General features: G+C 45.4%; 1 protein-coding gene and 1 long non-coding RNA gene across 4 annotated transcripts in view; one reads left to right on the forward strand and one right to left on the reverse strand.

Annotated features, from left to right (window-relative positions):
- MAML3 (mastermind like transcriptional coactivator 3) overlaps positions 1 to 18,142 on the forward strand; it is a 201,691-nt gene that overhangs the window by 57,255 nt on the left and 126,294 nt on the right. The window lies entirely within an intron of this gene.
- On the reverse strand, positions 3,669 to 10,762 carry LOC149918052 (uncharacterized). Its single transcript, XR_016465810.1, has 2 exons — positions 10,659 to 10,762; positions 3,669 to 10,521 (listed from the first exon to the last, which is right to left on the reverse strand). It is a non-coding gene; the product is annotated as an uncharacterized LOC149918052 (long non-coding RNA).

Genomic DNA, 18,142 nt, shown 5'->3' on the forward strand with positions numbered 1-18,142 from the left:
TTCCCTTTTAACAATGACATATACATTTTGGATATATTGAATCTGAGGAAGTACTGTTTCCTTTTCTTTAATACATATCCATTGTATTGTTGAATATAAGGAAAACGTAATAGAATTGTCACACAAAAGAGGTGAAAAGGATAAAACAACACTCTCTGTTGCTTTCAAGCCCCTCATTCTCAGTAGCAAGAGGCTCCCAGTTGCTTTTATACCCTGTCTTTTTAGAGCTGCAGAGAACTGCAGCAGCTGTAGAGCTGCCGTGTGTCACTCAGTGGCCAGTGTCCCTTTGCAGCAGGTTTGTGGGAGGTTAGGTGCTCAGACGTGGAGAGACTTGCTGGGATCTGCTCCATGTGTAAAGGAAGTTAAACTGTGTTTTAAAATTCAAGAAGAACATAAATGCCAAGCAGCTGGGAAAAAGAATGGGTTCATTTACATCAGCTCCAGCATTAATTTATCTGGGGACAGGGAAGAGGGAGACATGCCTTACATGTAAGAAAATGCTGCTTCCCTGCTGCATGCTCAGCTCTCCCCAGCAGTGGGAAGGAAAGCCCGATGGCAGCGATGTGGGAGGGTGCAGGCTGGGCCTTCCTTGTGCATGGAGCTGCATGAAGTCTCCCTGTCACTGTGGGTGGTAGCACGACAGAATCTCACTGCTTAGTAATCTCTCTTAGCTCTCCTGTGTTTCCTGAAGCCCCTGAGACCTGTGAAGTACACATTTCTCCTACCTGCACCTTTCTCAGCCACTTCTTTCCCTTCTCAGGAGGAAATTTGTTGTTTACAAGTGGCTGGGACACAAGCATGTCCTTCTGGAGGCTGAGTAATGCTGCAGGCGGTGTCTTAGTGGAGTTGAAGAAGTTTTTTCTTTTTTTTTTCTTCTGTTATAATCAGTATGAAAAAAGGTAGATGGCAGTAAACAACTCATTTCTCATTTGTTCCTTCTAGGTAACCTTAACCCTGGCTTCATTCCTTCCTCATCTTTTCCCTTCAAACACATTGCGTTTCATCTCATTATTTCAGGCACAGAAACCACTCTTCACAGCCCGCATTCAATGCAGGCTCAATTGAGGTTGCCCGTTGTCGTTGGTCAGCTCTAAGGAAGCTCTCCATCAGGCACACGGTGCGCGGGGCTGAAGCTGCACGCACTGTCCCTGCTGCTGCGTCCCCGTGGGCGCAGGGCTGTGAGCAGAGCACGTCCTGCACACCTTGCTCGCCTCTGTCTCGCACAGGCGCACGCACGCCTCGCTGCGTGGTTCTGCTGTCTGCCTCTCCTGCTTTCTGTTGCTAAGTGAACAGCTCCAGCTCGCACGCAGAGCGGAGCCAATAGCATCCTGACCTCCGCAGGCTGGTAAAGGCTGAAGAAAGGGAATCCAACGGTGCCGTCTTTTCTTCGCTCTCCTCCTACCCCCCCCTTTACAGGGAAGGGTGAGGGAGAGCGCAGGGTGGTGGAGATAATTCATAATAGCCATTCACGTCCTGGAGATAAATGCATTGATACCTGGGGAAAGAAAGAATATGATGCTCCGGCGTACTTACAGGCATGCACAGACAAGGATGTTTTTCTCTGTGCCGTGAGCTCCAAGCTGTGATTAAGAAATGAGTTCACGCAATGAAGTTATTTTGCTGTGATCTTTGTAGTTGTTAATCTTCTCCTAATCACCGATACTGGAATACGGCATTAGTCTTGTCTTTGCCTCAGACAGACAAAACGCCGAGTGGGCTTTGTCCTTGCCCTCAGTAATTATGACACATTCATCACCTTATGATACTGCTCCCCTTTACAAGTATTTGGGGAGGGGGGCTGCACAGCACACTGCTGGCACTTGTGGGCTTGCTGCAGACCAGGTGAGCAGACAGCCACACAGTCAGTAGCTGTAGGAACTGGCCGCCGTGTAGTCATGTTCTGTAAAAAGAAATAGGTTATGGCTCACTTGCTCACAAATAGAGCACAGGATTTTTGTGATTCAAGTGCTAAGCGAAAGCATGTGCTCGGTAGCTTAATGTTCAGTGTTAACCTACTGTGAAGTCTTCTTTCAGGTTATTTTTCTTGTATTTGAAGTTTTCCCTGCTTAAATATATTTGCATCTTGATCACAGTTCTCTAGGCACAGCAAAGTGAGTGCATTTCATCTGCAAACCACCAGTGCTGGTGTCAAAGGGCCGGTGTGAAGCACTGGCTGTGGTTATGGGGATGACTGCAGTTAGCCCTGGATCTGGAGGGAGCAGATGTAACCTTGGTGCTAAAGCTCAGAGGAGGGGCAGCGTGTTCAGTGATTCTTGATTGAGTGCTGCAGCCACCAAATGTCCCCAGCCGTGGCTTTCAGGAGTAGTGGGTAGGCAACATGAGGGCTGTGGTTGCAGCTGGTGGAACTCAAATGTATCTTAAGGAATTGAGAGTTTTTGCGAAGACTGTATCCTTAGATAGATCTATTTCAGCCACATTGTGACCACTCGTTGATGGCTCTGAGCAGCAGTAGGGAAGGGTTTTCTGATAAGCTAAGAGGATGAGTGTAGCCTCACTTTTCTTCAGCTGTCACCCAAAGATGGGCAGCCAGCAAAGTCTACAATATGTAATAGTGTATAATGTGAACTGTAGATTGCAAGTAGAGTAATAAAACACGTGTGTTGGACTGAAGGAGGGTTGAGATGCTCGTGTGACTCTGGAATGGCTATGCTTTGGTGTCTTTGCCCAGAGCAGGAAAGCTCCTTTGGGGTTCTGTGTGATGGGGATGGTGGTGCCAAGGCAGGGCCTTCTGCTTCCTGCTGAAGTTGGGGGGGACCTGAAGCATGGATCAGTCCGTTCAGCAGTGTCACAAAGGGCCAGTAGTACTTCTCTGGGTGTTTCTTTGAACTGCAGGCTGTTTGGCCGCAGCCAAGTGGGCCACGCGTGTCTTTTGCCTCAGCGTATCGGAGCTGCTGCTGGACTGGGACATGATGCTGGGCTGGGACGTGATGCTGGCCCTTCCTAACCCCCAGAAGCCGTCTGTTAGAAAGCATCTGGCAAATTTGTTTAGTGCTCTGCAGAGCTAATAATGCGCTTGCCTCTTTAACCCTGCCAACTACCTTAAAAGGGTGATAAAACTTTGACGATCTTGCCACAGTCAATAATTTTGCGTTGTACAATGAAATATGTTACAGCTGTCACTTCACCTTTAATTAACAGATGACGCATTGTCAATCCACAATTGTCAATCCAGCTTTAATTCCCAGTTTTGCACAAGTCTCTTTGCAACATTACCAGATTAACTGCCCTTACGTAAAAAAATAATTTACATAAAAGCATGGAAGTGTACTTCATTTAAACAATAGATCTGATCCATAGATCTGATTCAAGAAAAGGAACAAAGCTCCTCTGGATCCATTCCTGTTGGTAGGTCTGCCTGGAGACTTATTCTTTTCTCCCTCCCTGCAAAGCCTCAGTGAGCTGTGAGGGGTGCTGTGGGCCCTGTGGGTGGGGGTCCTTTCTCTCAGGTGTCCACCTCTGTACAGCACTGCTGTGAGAGCACTTCTTACTGCTTTGGCTCGCTCACTCACCAAAGGTGTGAGTTTGCCGGGCAGACCTGTTGTGTGTTACTCTCCATTAAGACCTTTTTCTCCTCTTCTTCTTTTTGCAGATTTATTTTAATTCTCCTGTACAAAACTCAGTGTGTTCAAACTCATTTGTCTATCTCAGCTGTTGTGTTGTGTGCTGTTCCCAGTGTGCCTATCACCATGGTATCTAGGCACTTCTTAATACATTCTATCTAAAATTCACCGTGTGTTAACAAAGCCTGAATACAAGGAAAGACTGAAGAAGAAATAACAGTTGGGAATGGTAGTTAAGGAAAAATAGGTTTTGGTCATCCTAGTGGTTACATTACTGCTGTTCTGCCTTCTCCAGAAAGGATTTACACCAATGAAATTTTGGTATGCAAACTGAGGCTATGTCTTGCCAGTTCAATTTGCCCTCTGAACCTGGAACTTATTGATTGCCCTGTCACTTCCCATAACTGCACCATCACCAATCCCTTCTGTTCCCTTCCCCTCACCCCCAGCACAGCTCACTCAGGCTTTGTTTGTGTTAGGCAAGTGTGCAGTGTAAATAAATTGCTGTATCAATAGCTGCCCCATTGTAGTCATCTCCCACAAGCACTGCTCAGGCACAACAGGAAGCTTGAGTTGTTTAAGTTGACTTGGCAATTAACTCAAATTCCGCTAATCTGGAAAATAACCTTGCAACGTGCCAATGTAAAGATTTTTCCTAGTGTAACTAAATCAATTCAGATATCAAGATGTTTTAATGTTTGTTGGATGTTGGTTGTTTTTTTTTTTTTTTTGGTAGCATTGGTAAGCTGTTGTGCCATAAAGCAATATGGAAGTGTGGATTTTGAAATGTAGCATCAGATGATTTGATCCATCAATCCATGTCAGGGTGCCCGTGTTTGGCTGTGGTCCCCGGTGGCTGAAGGACAGCTCAGTGGTGTGGCTGATGGGACTGTTTGTGCATGGGGTCCTTGAGTCCCCTTTTTGCTGGTGCCACGCTCTGGCTGAGATTACGCGGCTGCCCTTTGCTTTGCAGTGGGTATGGAGGACTCGGTGGTAAGATTTCATTGTGATCAGAGCACGTCCAAATATACTACACTCTGCCTGCTCACATGTTCACACGTAAAGTCCTCTCTGTCCCAAAAAATCTTTCTGGGAAAAGCAAATATTGACTTCGTCTTGCCTCGCGCAGCACACAGGTGTTTGCTTCTGACCTGCCAGGCTGGAAGTTAAGCCACTTTATATAGGTTCAAAAGAATATACTTAACGTGAGAGCAGGTGGAGAAACGGGCTCACTTGGTTTTCCCCTCCTGCCGTTCAGTCGAGGAGAAGTCTGGTTGTTCTGCAACTGCTGCTCAGGATTACTCAGATTTGTGCAGTTTGTTTCATCTAGCAAATTCCAGTTCTTGAAAAACAGTCCTTACTGCAGGTCTCTTAATTTCAAGACACCAACTAAGTGTATGTAATGTAACGTAATATAAAATGATCTGTGGCTCTTAAAATATTTAACAGTGTAAAGTGGATCGTTCCCCCCAACTTTACACAACTGTGCAGAATTCCTGTGGTGTCACAGGATCTCCATTAATCACACAGATAGGACTGTCATCTTCTGGCTCCACCAGAATTGCTAAGGTGCCCTCTGCAGAAGATACTGTGGCTAATGTTCTCATTACCAACTAATTGGCTAAAGAGACTTCTCTCACATTGTATTTAGTCTGATTGATAGTTTTCTATCACCTGATGGGTGGAATGGACAGCCAAACCAATTATCACAGCAAAGAGTGCTACGTACCCGAGGAGTTCAGGCAGAGACAAAAGACCCTTATAAGATTACGTCTAGTCAGTGCCAGCTGGGATTTTGTTAAACTTTTAAATGATTATTTCCTTTTTTTTTTTTTTTTTTTTAAAGAGCACAACTGGGAGTGCCTTGAAATTTCTGCAAGTCAGGCAAGCCCTGTTCTGCTCTGGGGTTGTGTCAGGGCTCTGATGCCATGACCTGACACGAGGCAGGTGTGTTAAAAACCAACCGGAGGCTTTGTGAGGTGCTAACAGACAGCGTTCTGCTGAGATTTGTACCTGGCAGAGCCGTGTGACTCAAAACCTGCTGGGCATGTGCTATTGAGATAGCAATCCTTCGACACGGGGCATTATTCAAATTCTTTTTGCGCTTATTTTTCCTTTCATGTAGCTCTAACCGTTTTGAAGGAATGTTTGTGCAGTAATTGAGATGGAAAGTGTTTTCTTTGTAGTTGGCGCTTTTATTTTTGAAGCCTTTTCCTTGAAATGAGAAGACAGCTTTCTGGAGAAAGGGAGAACAGGTTGTACTATTCCTTCCCAAAGTTTGGGAGTATTGCCCTGCTTTGCAGGGCACCCAGGGCTCTGGATGGATTCGCCCTTCAAGAGCTGCTTGGGGAGATCACCTGTACTACTGCAGCAGTTTATTATTATTATTATTTTTAGTCTGCCCCTTTGTAGCGGGATGGTTTTAAATAATCTTTCCGTGCTTTGTTAAAACCATAATGAGAAGCAGCAAAAAGAGATTTCTCATGTAATAGCAGGTGACACGGGACGGTTTGGCTTCCTTTCCTCATGCAAAGCAGAAGGCATGTGTGCGCTGTAATTCCCCCTTTTCCTTACCTTATACTGTATTCTTGCTCCTTCCCAGGGATGGATGGAGGTTGGCAGCCCTGCCTGTGGCAGGGAGGTTAGAGCTTGACGATCTTTGAGGTCCCTTCCAACCCAAGCCTTTCTATGATTCTGTGTCAGGCAGAAGGTTTGGGCTCCATCCCAAGCAGTCTGTAATCTGAAGGGACTGGGAGAAAAGAGAAGCGGGTGAGAAGGTGGGGGAAAAGATGGGAGAGAGCAGGAAATCAGGTGGCTGTGTGCATAGATGGGCAGTGGTCTTGGTAGGTGTTCAGTCAGAGCGCCTATAGCACCGTGCTCTTAAGGGGTGCTCCAAGAGGACCGAGTGGAGGTAAGGAAAACCTGCTGGAGCACCAAATCTTCTTAATATCTCGCCATGTACTCTGGCTCTGCCTGGCTGGCCCGCAAATTACATCTTTGGTCTGCTGCAATAGTGAAGCAGAAGCACTGGGCCCTGCTGATGTGCAGCTATTTTGAGCTGCAAGACAAGTCTGAAGCTAAGCATTTCTTTTCGTCCTCATTTGTTACCGACTGACAAGGACGATGGGAGCTGTGAGCAGTCTCGCCTGGTTTTTGGGTTACACTGGCTCCGCAGTGAGTCCGCACCCTCCCACACACTGGGGAGAGCCAGGGAACATGTAACTCGACATGACACAGGGCTTGTTTGTGTTGCAGAATGTGTCCTCTTGCATTAGTATGTAGATTAATCGGGAGCCGATCTAGGAAACGTCGTGAACGTGCGTGCTAAGTGTTGGTGCTTTGTTATTTCATGAATATGCCAAATAAAACAGGGGTAGGTGCAGCCTGTAGCCTGGAGAACAACAAAATGCTGCTGTCTCGCAGTGACAAACTGTTGAGCAGTGCACTGAACCTCATCTCCTAATTTCCTATGCAGTTCGTTCCCTTGCATAGACAGGCTTTGTTTCTTGCTTCAAAGTTCATTTCAGTTCATTCTTGAATATAATGCGTCTCCTCATAGGCTCCTCAATAATAAATACATCAGAATAAAACTTTAATGAAAAAAATAGTGTTATGGTCGGAATTAAACCAAAGCATTTGCTTTCAGACTCAAACGGGAAAAATTTGGTGTTAAATTCCATTGTTCTATTAGCATTCTAATGAAAAGCCTTCCCAGGCGTTCCCTAAAGGTAAAGAAAATATGCTGCCTCTTAAAAGCTCTATTTTATTAAGAGTGGCAACCCAAGATGCAATAATTGCACTCCTGGGCAAGGAAAAAGGTCCATTTTGGCCAAGGCTGAAATTTTACTCAGCAAAGTATCCATTTGCTTCATTCACCTGCTAATATAACATGCTGCATTTTCCCACGTGGTAGCCACAGTGAGCTGGAGTTCTGTTCAGCATGAACATCTGCTTCTCGTTGTGTGTAAACCATCTCAACTTCTATTCCTCGTTTTGAATTTTATTCAGAAAGTTTCTTAGTAGGTTTCTGTGCAGCCCTTTGCTGTAAAGGCAGGAGGAGTTATGTCAGGCACCATGCCATGAGCCACCATCAGACAGTGAGCTGCAAGCTGCCAGCTGTCCGTGTGCTGGGATGCTGTGCTCTGCGGGAGCCCCAGTGGCTGTTCCCTGATGGTTGTCAGGACTGAGTTCAGAGCTGCAGTGCTGAGGTGGAGGTGCCCATCTCTACATGCTTTCTGCTGCCCCAGTGGGAAAATGATAGCACTCACTTCGTGTGTCTCACAGTTGTTAATTATGTGTATTTTCTGACCATGTCCTCTTTGAGATGTTTGGGGTCTGATTCAAACTGGTAAACTGCTGTTTATTTCACTGTGTCCAGCTTGTATTGGATCAAGTTTTGATATGAAAGTAAGGTCATCAGTGGCTGGCATGTGGTGTACTTGCATTAGAACATCTATAAGCACCATCGGGCAGGGTTCTGTGCTCTGATGCTTCTGCCAAATACTGAATGCTCCTGGAAGAATGTGCAAATGCCCGTCCTTGGGATGCATGGCTCACCTCTGCAGTAAGCTCACCATGAGCAAATACCATCCTTGATTATTTAGTCAAATCAGGTGAAAAAAGACCCAGCAGAAGTAGGCTCACAGAGAGCTAAAACATACTCGCGCTGGAAATGACTTTAAAATAATTCTCTGTTTCAAAATATTTATGTAAGAATTAGATTACCCTCCCTGTGCATTTGCAGTCAGACTTCGCTGTCCTCTTCTTCAGTACAAATTTACAAGCGTCTTTAACTGCAAGACAGATTCCTCAGGCTTTGGCTGCCATTGCTGCTTCCTTTTCATCTAGCACAAATCCGCAGTGCTGCTGGTAGTGGGGTCCCACTTGTGGCTGTGTGTTCCTGCTGCCTTCTGAAGCCAGCACCAAATTTCCTACAGTCTCACAGTTAGCTGGCCGGGAAGGCTGATCCAGCAGAAAATTAACTGATTAATCAAAACACAAACTCCTGTTCTTCTTGTAGCAGCATGGTCTTACGTTGGTTAAAGTACTTGTGTGATGACACGTGTGCTGTGAGAAGTGAGGTCTGTATCTGGGTCCCAGTCCTTTCTTTTGAAAACTTTATGGTAAGTCAGGGGTTGGCACTGTATTCTTAAGGTTCCCCCACCATGGCAAGTTCCTTCCCCAGAAAGCTGACAGTCTGAATAACAGGTAGCCAAATGTGAAGGCGTCAGACATTGTCAAAGGCCAGACAAATATGTAGATAGATAACACTTGGGCTTATATTCAGGGTTTTCTTATTTTGCTTTGTCTTTCATAATGCTTCTTTTATGTTGTGCTTCCTTGTAGGCAAGGGATGAGAAGGGAATGAACAGCTATGGAAATATAATCAGTGAAGCAGAATAATAGATATTAGCATGACTTGACATCTGGGGAGGGGGTGGTCAGGTATCTTAACTTGCAAATACTTCCGTAGTCACAGGACAACAAACAAAACGCTGAGCTGCCATGAACTAGAGTGGGATGCTGTATGGAACAGGCAGTAATGGCAGCAGGGAAACTTGAAACAAGCTGTGGTGCAGGCACCCCTCTGGCAGTGCATCCTGCTGGTAGCTCAGTAGCTAATTAACATCCGCAGATCTAAAGGGGTGCAGGAGAGGTGCTGAGAGCTTTTGAGACTGCGGTGGAGCAAACCTGAGCACCCAGATGAGGTCTGTAAAGTCAGGCTGGGAGGTGGAGGATTTCTTGTGACTCTCCAAGAGGGCAGCAGTAAGCTGTGGGAGAAGGGCAGCTATTGGCTGGTCTTCAGCTTCTTGTGCCATTTGTGCAGCTCCACCACCAGGACAAGGTGGGCTGGCCATGGGCTGTCAGCAGCAGTGGGTGCTGGAGGGAGCCTTGCCATGGGATGGCTGCATGTTTTTCTGCACTTCTTTGACTTGAGCCAGATCGTGGTATTTATTTTGACTGATTAACACTTCATCAGCTTTCATCATTAGCTTTAATACGGTTTTCGTTAAACGGCCCTCATCTCATACAGGGATTTGTTGCTGCAGACAGTAACAGAACAAAGCACTTGACAGTGGGAGATCCTGCACAGCCATTTCTAGCAATTTCTGTTCCTGTTACAGTTTAACTTGAAAAACAAGGGGAAAAAAAGTTTGAGTAGATTATCCTAGAGTAGATTATACTTTGTACATGGCTTAAACTTTTAAAAACACAGGCAGCAAAATTATAGGTGGTGAGAGAGAATATTTAGAGCACAGCTACGTCTCTGGCAAACTAAAATACACACCAGCTGAGCAGCACCTCCAAGGCTCTGTGCCTGGGCTCCACTACACTTTGGAAAAGGCATCTCTCCTCCTCCTGCCTCCATTTCTGGTCTTTCTGAGCTCGTGCGATTCAAAGGAAATAGGAATTCAGGGTTAGAAACCAAATCTGTTGCAAAAGAGGTGTTTAGATTGATTAATCTATCTGTAATTTCCAGCAAATAATAAATTGGTGGTTTGCTTATTACATTTAGTGAGGAACGCATACAACTGTTGGGCTAATGTAAAAATGGCATTTCAGTAATAATTATGGATATCTTGCTTCAGCCTCATTTAGAAACATGTAATTGAAGTGATAGATAGATGTAGTGCTTATAAATAGTTTAGGTTTGCTAATGTAATAATGAGCAGTTCTTGCATTCTCACTTTCTCTAGTTTTTATTTGCTTCTACGTGGCTTTGCTTCTGAAGTGTCTTTTTTTCCTCTTGTTCTTCTCCACTGGGTACAGCAGTGCCGAGCTGCCCTGCAGCCAAACATCTTCAGGCAAGTGACCAGCTGTGCCTGAAGGCTCTGAGGTGCTAGAAAGCTCCACATCACTAGGAACTCATAGTGTGAGCACAGAGGGGTGCAGGCCTCCAGCTCTGTCTGTGCCTTCCAGAGGAGTGTGGTGGGACCAGCTGGAGGGAGAAAGCACAGTACTGGTGTAGCAATTGGACAGATCAATACAATGGGAAAGGTGCTACAACAAAGGTGTGATGACAAAAGGACTGGAACAAAAGGGAGGTGCTATGAAGGAAGGGAAGAAATTGCTCACCCGTATTAGAAGATTCTAGGTTTGCAAGAGAGAGCTTCACCAAGGATCCTTCCCCAGTGGCAGTCAGCCCCTAAATGAGGTCTAAGAGAGGTGCAGCCAGGCTCCAGCCCTTCTGGTCACACAGCTGAATTGCCTTCACCTGTTCTCCCAAGGCTGATCAGGTCCTTTCCCCAGGTGCTCAGTCAGTGATTCAGGCTGTGGCTTTACAGTTTCATACAGCAGGGTGGGGAGCTGCTGGAGATAATGGGGCCTGGAACATGTGCAGAAGTTGGTTGTGCTTCCTTGGTAGTTTAGGCAGAATAGCCACTCTCTTATTTATAAGATCTAAGATCTCTCAAGGCAGCTTTTCACTTGCAGCTTCCTGCTAATGCTAACCGTAGCTATGCAGTAAGTGCTAGTCGGGCAACCAGACCCAACAAACTCCATAGTTCATAAATATTACTGAAAGATTGATTGAAAGCTTACTCTTAATGTCATCTCAAAGGAAGTGAAAGAGAAGGTGATCAGGAGTAATCAACGTGGATTCACCAAAAGGGGGAATTATGCTTGACCAATCTGGTAGCCTTCTGTGATGTTATGACCAGCAGAAGGGAGAGGAGTGGATGTTGTGTACCTTGATTTCAGTAAGGCTTTTGACACTGTCTCCCATGACATTCTCATAGGGGAGCTTAGGAAGTGAGGGATAGGTGAGTAGGCAGTGAGGCGGATTGAGAACTGGGTGACTGGCAGAGCTCAGAGGGTTGTGATCAGTGATGCAGGGTTTAGATCAGGGCCTAGAGCAACTCCTTTGGTCAGTCTGGAAAGGAGAAGATTGGGAGTGGGGGGATCTTATCAGTGCTTATAGATATCTAAAAGGTGGGGCCAGGCTCTTTTCAGCGGGAGGAAATAGGCACAAATTGGAACACAAGAAATTCTATATGAACATGAGGAAAAACTTTCTGATTTATGTTGAAAGTATTTGTTAATAATGTCTGCTCTTCCATGTCATTGGAATACGTGGAATGATGGCTGTTTTCAAACACTGGCAGTGTCCCAGAAGGTTTGCTTCCAGCAGCAAAATATGTAGCCTCTTTGGCCTTCCAAGATCAGGCTCTGTCTTAGGTGTCTTTTAGTCATGTGTCTTTTATGTCATTGACATAGAGAACATAGGCTAACACTGAGAACAAGGCAGTCTCAGGGCAGTCAGTGACAGCAGTGTTTCACGTGTAGTAGATCTCAAGAGAGAAAAAGGAAGTTTTAAACTATTTGTTCATCTTATTGACAAAACTGTTGGTTTGGTTTGGTTGTTGTGTTGGTTTATTTTTTTTATGATCCCTTGCTTTGGATTGGTTTCACTTACAGACTCGTTGCTTAGTAACTCTGTACAGTAGACAAGGCAGGATCCGGCCTGTGGGGGACCTCTTTCTGCTCTCACTGATGTAAATGGCAAAGAAAATTTCCATGGGCATCACTGAAAGATAGTTGGTCCTGAAGAGCCGTTAGGAAGTTTTGACAAAAAGAGAGTAGGCAGGTGGTAGAACGACGTGTCACTGTGGGTTTTCTTAATGTGTAGTAGCTTATTTACCTTCATGGGAGGTGCAACAGATAAAGCTGGGGACAGGTGAGCATTTGTGCTCCAAATAATCAGGTGAGTGCAGACAGTGTGACTTGTTTTCCTCAAGCTAGTAAGAAGATCCTTTCTTCTCTTTGCTTTGGAGCAGCCTAATGCATCTGTCCACCAGTCCAGAATTATCAGTGACAGGGTATAGCTGGGAAATGAGAGTAAAATACAGCATTTAAAATGGCAAGAAAACTGAGAATGTAAACGTGGGGGCAGATGTCTGACTATGTGGATATTCTCATGATATCTGGGGGAAGCTGCCTTCATGCTGAGTTAAGACTTGTAACCACATATACCCCTGATGAAGTATGTGTAGCTGCAGATGATGACTCCAGGATGTGTTTTTCCTTTTTTGAAGGAGTAGCCAAGAGGGGCTGTGCATTCCAGCCCTCCTTTCTGGGTGCTGCCCCAGCCTCTGCAACACACTGAGACCTTTGCTGCGCAGCAGTGGGCTTGCTTCCTTCTTTCTGCAGAGCTGGTTATTCAATTCCAGTGTCCACTAAAGCAATCTCCCAGAGCAGTTAAAATAAAACTCATTACTGTGTGCATGGGATACAGTATGTTTTGAATCCTGAGAATGTGCCATAATAAACTTTCACTGGCTTTCCCTCTCCGTGGCAGCAGATAACAAAATTTACATTTCCACTGTGTATAAGAAACTGAAAAGATGAATCCCTCCAGAATAGAGTCTGAGGACTATTGTTTCTTTGTCTGCTGAGGAGTAGTTATTATTTATTTCTGAGAGAAACCCAGAAGTCACCTCCAAAGGTGAAATCTTCTATATTTCTTGAAGATAAAAATGAGCATTCTGTGGCTGACAAACAGCTGAGTTTTCTACAAACAGATTTTTTTTTCTCCTTTGTTTTACGCCTCTGTTCTTCTAAGCAGTGTGAAGATACCTTTGTGCCCCCGTGCTCATCCCTGGGATGCATTACCCTTCCCAGAGGCTGGGCTGCTGCCTGTGGAAAGCCCCTTCTGTTAGGAGAGGCTGCCTGGTGCAGCAGGGCCGTGGCAGAGACAACACAGCCCTCGTTAATATCTAACATGGAGCAGACATGGCCAGTCAGAACTGCTGGTGTTATGGGCACCAAACACAGTGCCACAGCTGACAGAGGTCTGGGGGAAAACGGGTCTTCTGCCTGAGAAAGGGTTGTTGGGTTGAATTTTGGTGTTTTTTTTTTTCTTTCCACTGTAAAAGACACAGAAGCAGTACCAAACTTCTGAGAGCTGGGTTTTGTCTAACAGAGCACTGCTTTCTCAGAGAGCCTCTGTGTACTGGCTGCCAGTTAAACCGAGACCCATGGGTGCAGCAGTTCATTCCGGAGCCCAGAACTGGAGGTGTTGGGAAGGGTGAGAAGAGATGAGGAGATGGTCTGCTTTGATGCAGTTGGAGTCTTGTTTGGTTTGTTTGTTTGTGCAGTTGTTTCTTTTTGGGCCAACCATTTCCCCCGTGCATGCATTATTTTCCTTTGTTTCCTTACCTCTTGGATAAGGTTGCTGCACTTCGACATCGCTTGCCTCCTGGAAATGTCAGCTCTTTGTTGTCACACTGGCAGAGTTTGTGACAGCTGTCTGAAAGACAACTTGGCAGAATAAATTACAACAGCCGTAAGAACGTCAAGTATCTGTAGCGAAGCACCTTGAACTGTTTGTTTTACTGTTTGGTTCAGCATGCTAGAAAACACGCCTCTCTGAAGTTGTAAGTGTCCTGGGTTGCTATTAGCAATGCAGCCTCGCTCAGCATCCACTCCCTCTATCGTGTCAGACTATCCCAAAAGAGGGCAAGCACAGACCCTGCACATGGAGATCATGTCCCAGTTGGGGGGGAAAACGAAAGAGAAAGAGCTGGGCCCCATCAGTAAGCCCCCTGCAGAAACTGTCCCCCTGTTGTAAGCCTCCAGTGTCACAAGAAAGCGTGCTGCTAATCTTAAGGTGAGTGTCAGACCATTTGGAGTTGATAAACTAGAAAGAACGAACTGGTGACCTGAAGTCTGCTCTTGAGGCCACAGATCAGAAGCACGGCAGGGACTGTATCTGTCACTGTCTGACTGCCTGTTAGAGGTGGGAACGTTCTCTGTGTCGCGTTCAGGATCTGCTTGTGCTGCTGCTTCCAACTCACAGACCTATCAAGGGAGAAGATGCCTGGTAACAAGTGTGTGCTGCCTCAGTCTAGCAGCTCTCTGGGATCCTTTGAGATAAAGGATGCTACACATGATTATTATAAATGATTTGTTTGAGTTCTGCATAAATGCAGCTAAAGCAGCTTTTTGTCACCGGGAGGTGATCTGGGCTGGCGTGCAGGTTTTCAGCAAGCTGTTTTCTGTGTTTTTCGGCATTGTTTAAGAAGTGCTCTCTAGCTGGTGGTTATGAACATAATCTTCCAAATGTGCACGGAATCTAAATTGGCGCAGAGCAACTTGTCAGAATCTGCACCCAGTCTGCAGCAGGAGCTCCGGGAGAGATGTGAACTGCCTTTGTTCTTTGCAGTGGGGGTGTTAACTCTGAAGTTTATGATAATGTACTTGCCAACATTGTTAATTATTCTGCTGGAAGGAGTAAGCTGGAGAATCTGCACGATTTGTATCAGTGTGGGTCTTGTTTGGGGGCTGCAGTTCGGCACCTCAACTAGATGGTGTCTGGGGGAGCGCTACTGCTTGAGGGGGGTTCTGTTCAGTCCCTCATTTCTGTCCTTCTCTTTCCTCTGCCACACAATAGGATTATTCGGGAAACCTGGATTAGCAGCCTCTTCATGCTTATGATGTTAAAGAAATGATTTTTTTTTTTTTTCCCCCCACTGGATCCTCACAATTGTGGAGCTCATTAACCTGAATGGCTCAATTATCCAAATGCTAACCTGCTGCCATTGCTGCCGCTGTCATCACTGCCACTTTAGAAATGTCGTGTTTCCTGCGTTTGCTTTAAACGTGCCACTTCTGTTTATCTCTGGGGGAAAAAGATTAGGCATATACATTTACATATATATATGTATGTATGTATATATATATGCAATGATACCTATATATATAAATTTTTTTTTTATATATATATATATATAAAATTGCAGGAGTAACTGAGATAACATTGAGTAATATGAACTGTCAATACCTTGAGCAATGATACGTACTCCAAGTACTCAGAGGAAGAAACTTTCCCTGTAGGGCGAGAGGATTACTGCAATTAGCAGAATTAAATTCATGTGCTTCTCTTTGTCACGGCGTTAATGAACATTTTATTGGAATATTTTTAAGCGCATTTGGAAGTAGCTGCGTAGAGGTGTCTGGGCTGGTTTCACGCATTTCATCTGCCATTCCAAGCCTCAGCTGAGGTGCAGCAGCTTGTCAGCATCTTGGTGCCTGGCTCAGGGCCACGCAGCTGCATTTTGCTTCAGGGGAACAGGCAGCGACAGAGAACAGACCTGAGCGCAGTCACAGCGCGTGGCTGTGCGGGCTGGCTGCGAGGGGTACTTTTGGTTGGGCTCTGATCAAAACAGGGCTTTTTTTTCCCAGTTTCACAGTGTGATTTTAATTACGGGAGTCTTGGTGGTGACCGTTGTTGGATGAGGCCTGACACACTTGTTTCTTTGGCTGATTCGGTGGAACTGCAGCAGAGCTTATTCAGACACATGGGGCTATGTTTCGGTTTCAGAAGACGTGCCTTACAATTGGATGTCTGACACATGATTTCTCCATAACTGACCAACAGGGCAGAACACATGGTTTGTTTGGATTAGCCTTTCCTCTCTTTTTCTTAGATGAATAAATAAAGCTCCCCCCTTTTTTGTACCTCAGGACCGCTCTGTGGCACCAACCCCTTTTCCAGGATCCCTCTGAATGCAAGCTTTTGTTTCAGAAAGCAAAATAAAAACGAGGAAGAAAGTTTATGTTCCTTTGGTTATGAAAACAAGAATCCCAATGTCAGTTGCTACACTGACTGATTTTTTTTTCCCAAATATGCAGTGTGCGCCTTTGCAGGTAGCAGAGGTCATTGAGAACACAGCTCATCCTGTATGACATTAAGCCTTTGGGAAGGGAGGAAGATGGTTTAACCGTAGAAATTACTGTCTGTGTTGGTCAGCCCCTAGAAGGAGAGGTGTTAAGCCTGCTGCAGCCTGTGCTGTAGGCAGGAGCTCCTCTTTCCTGACCTCACTCTTGATAGATAGGCGCTTCCACTGACCACTTGGTAATGGACTGGGGAAGCAGCAGCACTCAAGGGGTGAGGGTTCTCCATCCATCTTGCACAGAGCTATGCTACTTTGCAGTTCAGTACGCAGGGAGCAGCCTACCAGGTGCCGATCTCCATTTCTTGTTCTTTACCAGGCACGTCATTTAAATTTACCTCCATCCCACACAAAGCAGGTCCTAGTATTATCTCACTGCATTATTACTTAGAATTATTTGCATTAGCAAATGCTTTATCTTAAACAAAGGATAAAAAAGACTTTCACAATGTGTCAAATGTGTCAATGTGGCACTTAATGTCAGCCCTCCTTGTCTGCTTACTTTATAGGGGGTCTTTTACTTGGGAGTTTGATGGCTTGCAGGAAGGGCAGCATCAGCACGGTGGGCTCTCGGCTGCTGAGCATTGACTGGGCCTTTGTGCAAACAGATGCAGTCACTGGACAGGATAGAACCTTCTTTCTGATCTGTCTTGGTCCTGTGCTTTGCTTTTCAGTCACAAGCGGTCTGTTTTGTGGGGCATGAAGAAATTGAGAAATTTAATGTGAAACCATTAACAGTGCACTGTCTTACCTTCCCTTCAGGTCTACTCATGGCTGAAATATAGGTCTCTCTTAATTTTCCATGTTTATAATCTGGTGTGTTGTGAACTCCCTGCAAGGTGCTGCTCCTGAAAGCTGCTGAAATGCACTGCGTACCAGCTTGGATATGAGCAGGTCTGGGGCAGCAGCTGAGAATATAGAGCACTTCATATTTTCTGAACAGAAGTTGAGAGCGATGTTTGCAGCAGAGCTCTCTCTGGACAGTATACATTCAAAAAACTAAAATAGAGGCACGCAGTTGTCCACCTCTGCTCAAACTTGAGATTATAAATTGAACTACAGAAAATGAGTTAATTTCTCATCTGGTGGGCAGCTCTGATTTGTTGTAAGGCTGTGCACAGAAACATTGCAGCTCAGAGCGTGCCAGGCTTTATTTGCTGGTTGGTTGGATATTTATGTCAGGTTGCCAGGCAAATTCCTATACTGCGATGCTGCAGGCAAGGTCTTGGGGGTGGGGGAGATGGATAAACATCTTAGAAGGATCTAAAGGTGTAGGAAGAGGTTTGGAGGAAAAGAATGAGGAGCCAGGTTTGCCAGTTGTAAAAGTTGCATCTATTTTTGTCCTCTGTTGCTGAAGCAGAGGAATACAGGACCGAATGGTTCTGCAGTGCTGCCAAGTTAGCATCTAGGCTGTTCTGTACCTTTGGCATGAGCAGGCAGTATCTAATGCTAAACTTCACCAGCTAGTCGGTGCCTGCACTGTGATTTGAGTTTGTCGCTGCTTAGACATTTGCATGTTTATGGAGTCCTGAATACTCAAAAACCTGTAATAATTTCAGTTAAAGGCTCTGTTCTGCCACTGCAAACCACCCAAAGTAATTAAATAGACAATAAATCTATCTGCACTCTGTGCAACAGTTCCCTTTTTCATCCTCGGCTGCTTCTTTCTACAGACTGTGTGTCAGCCATCAGCTCCAGACCTGTGGTTTATGATACAGGGAGGTCTTCTAATCACCACCTGAGTGCACGGGGAGAGCTGGAGGGCCCTCTGTTTGTAAGCCTGTGCTGTGATTTACTGGAAGGCAGCGTGTGCAAGCCAAAGCAGTAATGTTCTTAAACAAAAGTTAAATCAGGAAACAGAAATAAAGGCCAATATCAATCTTTTAT

Source organism: Phasianus colchicus, chromosome 4, assembly GCF_987193195.1.
Source record: "Phasianus colchicus chromosome 4, bPhaCol1.hap1.1, whole genome shotgun sequence".
Lineage (NCBI taxonomy): Eukaryota > Metazoa > Chordata > Aves > Galliformes > Phasianidae > Phasianus > Phasianus colchicus.